This window comes from Solanum dulcamara, chromosome 2, assembly GCF_947179165.1.
Source record: "Solanum dulcamara chromosome 2, daSolDulc1.2, whole genome shotgun sequence".
NCBI lineage: Eukaryota > Viridiplantae > Streptophyta > Magnoliopsida > Solanales > Solanaceae > Solanum > Solanum dulcamara.
The window spans coordinates 23,557,293-23,563,782 of record NC_077238.1 but is presented as its reverse complement, the minus strand read 5'-3'; the positions used below and the strand labels follow the sequence as shown (position 1 = coordinate 23,563,782).

Here is a 6,490-nt window from a genome sequence, read left to right as displayed (position 1 = left end):
ATTATTACTATTATTATTATTACTATTATTGTTGTTGTTGTTATTGTTGTCGTTGTTGTTGTTGTTATATTATTGTTATTCTTATTATTGCTATTATTATTGTTATTCTTATTGTTATTATTATTATTATAATAACTACTGAACAATCCTTAGCTCTTAATTCTGATGAGCAAACTATTTGTTTATTAAATAAATGAGATATAGATTCTTATAGATCTAAATTTAATTTCATGCATATAGCCATGGTTCAAATTGCTTTTAAACCATTAACTCTTAAAGGGTTACCAGAAACAAATCTAAATTTTAGACAATCTTTAATGGGTTCTATTGAATCAACTGTAGCCTATGGTCCAGTTTATTTTAATACACAACCCAATCTTCAATTATCCTTAACAGATGTTAATATTCTTGACGCTTTAACATTAAATGTTAAGACACATGGTTATAACTATGTTCCAGGTTCTGAATTAATATGTTTATCTTATAGAATCTATTTCAAATTATTATCTACCTTAAATACTCGATGTGAATTATATGATACATCTAATCAGACTATATTAGTCGAAACTAATTTTACCAAATCTAAAGTCACCACTAGAAGACCTATTAGATGGGAAGAAATTAATTTCCCAACTACATGGACTTTAGAAACAGTTATAGCACCCAATCATGTTACTAATAACTTGACCAATAGTGAATATTCTCACATAACTCAAAATCCTGATGGAAAAATATGCATTCAGTTCTCTGATAATAAAATCCCTCTATATAATAGAAGGTCATTTTCTGGATATAGATCTTTGCCAGAAATACAACATATTTCTCCTATTTCCTCAGAAACTCCTGTATACGGTCCAGCTCGTAATCAAGCTTTATCCTTACACACTTTAAGTGATACTTTAAGTGAAAAACAGGTTGAAAGAGTAAAAATTAATCATGTCAATAATATTGTACATGCCACAGATAAATTATCTGATTTAGATCCAACTGCTTCAGAAATGGATTTTGACCCTAGTGAGGGATTTGATAGAAATAAACTTTGAATGATGATGACACACCAAATAGATTTTAGTCCAGGATCCCTGGCAAGACAACATATTCAGAAAGAATTTTACCAAAATAAATGGAACAAGTTTAAAACTTGGTTTTTCGAGACTAATAGTCAAAATGATTTACATAGTATTTCACAAGAATTCTATGAATTTTGTGCACTACATAATAAAATAATATATTTTGTTCCATGGTTTATAACCACTTATTTACCACTATATGTCAAGGTTCTAGAACAAAGAACTTTCAAAGGTAACACTGGTAATATTATTAAGGCTATTTATCCGCCTCAAAACCCTTTTATTTTACCTAATAATACAGGTCTTACTTTTTCAGCTTTTCAAAGTTTTATTGAAAATGATGTCGCAAAAATTAGCATAAAGGAAATCAATAATTTGATTGCTCAAAATAATTATTTGAGTCTTTATGTTAAAGTGATTGGTGAACACATTAGTTCTCTTGATACCAAACTTGAGCAATTAATCTCGCTAGTAAAGGTATTAAATAAAAACCAATCTTCTAATATAGCCTCGACTTCGGAAAACAAGGTCATTCTTCAGACTCCAACTCATATCCAACGACCCATAGAGGTAAAAAATTTCAAATCTAAATATTTAACTGATTTAGAAAAACTTCTTGAAAAGAAGTTAGCAAACTTAAATGCTAAACCTATTGGTATGATAGCCAACTCTCTAATGGAAGAAGATGTTTCTGAACTTAAGCCTTTTAAATCCAAAGGTACTAAAATGAATTCTAAATTCAAATCTGGAAGCAGATATGCCACTAAACCTTCTATGTTGACTTATTATTATCCTCTTCCTACTCCTCAAGATGTTCTTATAGAAGAAAGAGATTGGATTCAAACCAATATATCATATAGTGGTGATAAAATCTATGAATGGAATGTTGACGGCTTAACTGATAGACAAGTCTCCATTCTTTTACACAGAATGCTTATGTATGCCACCATTTGTAAATCTACAAATCATAATGATGACCATACTGCCTGTAAAATGATAGTAGTAGGATTTACAGGCCAATTAAGGGGCTGGTGGGATAATTTCCTAACAAATGAAGCCCGGTCAACTATCACTTCTTCAATAAAAAGAGAAGTAACAACAGAGGCCGTTGTCTCTGAAGAAGGAACATCTCAAAGACCAGTCGAAAACGTTCGACAGGATGCGGTTTATACTTTAGTTCTAACAATATTAGAACATTTTAATGGAAGATTTACCAACCAAAATGAAACCCTTAGAACTCTTCTAAATGGATTACGATGTAGACATTTAGGAGAATTTAGGTGGTATAAAGACACCTTTTTAAGTAGAGTAATGGACTTGCCAGAAAGCAATAGCGTCCACTGAAAAACTAAATTCATAGATGGTCTTCCTTCGCTATTTGCAGAAAGAGTTCAAAAAACTCTACGAGGAACCAATACTGCTATCCCATATGATGTCTTCACTTATGGACAATTAATTGGCACTTGAACCCAAGAAGGATTAAATATGTGTAATGAGCTGAAATTAGCTCAGCAACTAAAAGCAAATAGTAAATCAGAAAAATCCCAATTAGGAGATTTTTGTACTCAATTTACTGTTGCAGGCCCTTCTCAAAATTCGGGTAAAAAAATAAAACATCGTCGTTCTAGGGAAGATAAGCCCTACAAATATCGTCGAAGTAAAGAAAAGCGTGAGGAAAGAAAAGCTCACCGTAAATCTAGTAGATTTACAAAAAATCGCTCTAAAAGAGATCTCAGCAAAATAAAATGTTATGAATGTGGTCAATATGGGCATATTGCTCCAAATTATAAATTACAAAAACTTAAAAGCTTAAATCTTACAGAAGATATTCATGATAAAGTTTATGGTTTATTATACACTTCGGGATCAGAATCTGACTATTACTCTGAAACCGAACCAAGTGCTGAAAAATCAAAAAGTGAAATTGCTCTTATTGATTTTTCTGATAATGAGAATGAAGCTTCTCCTAAATGCGGCATAAATTGCACAGGTAATAATTATTCTTGTAAAACAGATGAGTTTTATAAACTACAGTCTCAATTTCAAGATTTGAATATGCATACTATCACTTCTGATAATGTAATTGAAATTCTAAAAGAGATTTCAGATGAAGAGACTAGGAGTAAAATTATTAAACTAGCTTCGGCAACCAGATCCCAGTCTAATAAAATTAAATCAAAAATTGATATTGATTCAAAACCATACTCTTTAACAGAAGTGTTAGCTCGCCTTGATACAAAAACTAACACTACTATAAGGGATATCTCTTTAGATGATTTAAAATTTGAAGTTGAAAAACTTAAACAAGAAATTAAATTTCTTAAACAAAGTCAGCTTGTCCATGATCATCGGATTTCACAATTAGAAAACCTAGATCATATAGAATCACCACCTTCTAATAATAAAGGAAAAGGTGTTCTTGATAACGAAGAATTCATAGAAGAAATTGCTGAAACTCCTAAACCTGATTCATTTTTAGGAATGTTACAGATTGTAACTGCACATAGATGGTATATTAAATACACCATATTAATTAATAATGAGTTCACTATTACTAACACAACTATGATTGATAGTGGAGCAGATGTTAGTTGTATTCAAGAAGGGATAATTCCTTCTCGATATTTTGAAAAAACAACTCATGCGGTTAAATCTGCATCTGGTCATTCTTTAAATATAAAATATAAATTATCCAACACATATATCTGTCAGAATAAAGTCTGTATTCCTCATTTCTTCTTATTAGTTAAAGATCAAATGCATCCTCCAATTATACTTGGAACTCCTTTCATTAATACTATATATCCTTTTTCTAAAGTAGATTCCAAAGGATTTACAGCTAGCTATAAAAATAAGGATATTTTCTTTTCATTTATAACTGAACCGGTAACTCGAGACATTAATGCTTTAATTGATATGAAACAAAAGCATATGAATTCTTTACAGCTAGAAATTTATAGCTTAAATATTCTGGATGTATTAAAATCCACCAAAGTACAAGAAAAAATTACAATAATTTCTAAACAATTAGCAATTGATGTTTGTGCTGATCATCCTAGTGCTTTTTGGAATAGAAAGAGGCATATTGTCACTCTTCCATATGAAGACAATTTCAGTGAAGATAATATTCCTACTAAATCTCGTCCCTGTCAAATGAATGGTGAGTTAGTAGAATTCTGTAAAAAGGAAATTGATAATCTCCTACAAAAGGGTTTGATTAAACCTTCCAAATCACCATGGTCCTGCACTGCCTTTTATGTTAATAATGCTGCAGAAAAGGAACGAGGTATGCCCAGGTTAGTAATAAATTACAAATCATTAAATAAATACTTAATATGGATTACATACCCTATTCCAAACAAAAGAGATTTATTATCAAGATTGTATGATGCCAATATTTTCTCAAAGTTTGATTTAAAATCAGGATATTGGAAAATACAGATTTTTAAAGAACAAACTTATAGAACTGCTTTTAATGTTCCCTTTGGACAATATGATTGGAACGTCATGCTATTTGGGTTAAAAAATGCCCCATCTGAATTCCAAAAAAATAATGAATGATATTTTTAATCCTTATTTGGATTTTATCATTGTTTATATTGATGATATTTTGGTCTACTCAAAAACATTTGAAACTCATATTAAACATCTTGATATATTCAAAAGAATTGTAATACAAAATGAGTTAGTTATATCAAAACCCAAAATGAGTCTGTTTCAAATAGAAATTAGATTTCTTGGACATAATATTTGTCAAGGTAAAATCACTCCTATTCAACGATCAATTGATTTTGCTTCAAAATTCCCTGATATAATAACAGATAGAACTATGCTCCAAAGATTTTTGGGCAGCTTAAATTATATTTCCCCATTTTATAAAAACTTATCTCGAGATTTATCACCTTTATATGAAAGGTTAAAAAAGAATCATAAACTTTCTTGGACTGATAGTCTAACAGAACTTGTTCGATCAGTTAAACAGCGAGTAATATCCTTACCATGTTTAACATTGGCTAATCCAACTTGGCCAAAAATTATTGAAACAGATGCTTCTAATATTGGGTTTGGAGGAATTCTTAAGCAAATCAATCCCAATGATAAAAAAGAATATCTTATCAGATTTCATTCAGGTAAATGGACCGAGGCCCAACGCAAATATGCAACAGTGGCCCATGAAATGTTATGTATAGTTAAATGTGTTTTAAAATTTCAGAATGATCTATATAATCAAAGATTTTTGATTAAAACAAATGCTCAATCAGTAAATTATATGTTTGCTAAAGATTTCAAGCATGATGCTTCAAAATTGATATTTGCTAGGTGGCAGGCTCAGTTGTCCCCATTCGATTTTGATATTCAATATAAAAAGGGTAGTGATAACTCCTTACCAGACTTCTTATCTAGAGAATATTTAACCAATTAACCATGCATTATTTCGCAGCTTTCTTTGAAGAAAAAACCCTTATAACAATCTTAAAGGTTGTTCCTTTAGAAGAAGATATTCAAACCAAGATTTTGGACAAAATCATAGAAAACATTATAGAAGAAGAAATGGAAGCATTTCATTTCTCTATTCACTCTTATGAAGACGATGAACGTCCCTATTATCTAGATACTGATGATTTCTTTGAATATCACTAATTAGTTTATGCTTGCAGATATGGCAGACCCGTCGTGGTCTATAATCAAAGGATGGAATAATAATCGAACCAGAGGCAGGGGAAGATCAGCCCCATCACAAAGGCCTTCACTTGGATCTTCATCATCATCTAATAATTTTCCAGTCTTACGAATGGGAAACAAGAGTTTGATAAACTCAAAAATTGGAGAATCATCTTCATCTTAGAAGGAAAATACTCCTTCAATAAATCTGGAAGATATTCCAGAAGACAGTCCATTATATGGACAATTGAAAGCATATTTTGAATCTCAAAAGCAAAAAGATACTTTTGCTTCGATTACAAAGGAAATAGATGATAATAAGAACTATGAAGAAGTACCTACAAAAGAAATTATATTTCTTTTAGAAAATTCTGATATTCAGAGGCAAGATGAACCTTGGAAGATTTTCCAGAGATATTTGGTACGAGGGTTATATTTCCCAGGAGAATCGTACAAAACTCGAACCTATTATGAAACAATCTTAATCAAAACAGGAAGTGCTGACTTCCAACACTTTACCACTGAAGAGAATGTTTATAACTTCTCTAAAGTTATCATCAGACAGATTATATCTGTCGAAGATTGGGGAATTTCCACAATGAATGAACGATAAGTTCTGGTTAATAATATGAACATCAATCTTACTTATTGGGATTATATCCAAGCTTTTCACAAAGTTTTTTATTATAACAATGATAAACATAAACACACCTGGTTCATAAAAGGTTTGTTCAAAGATTTTTTAAGGAACAATTCCA

At 30.6% G+C, this 6,490-nt stretch overlaps 1 pseudogene; it reads left to right on the top strand.

The window, feature by feature from the left end:
• The first annotated feature begins 1,745 nt into the window (after positions 1-1,745).
• Positions 1,746-6,490, top strand: part of LOC129870823 (uncharacterized) — a 5,438-nt pseudogene continuing 693 nt past the window's right edge.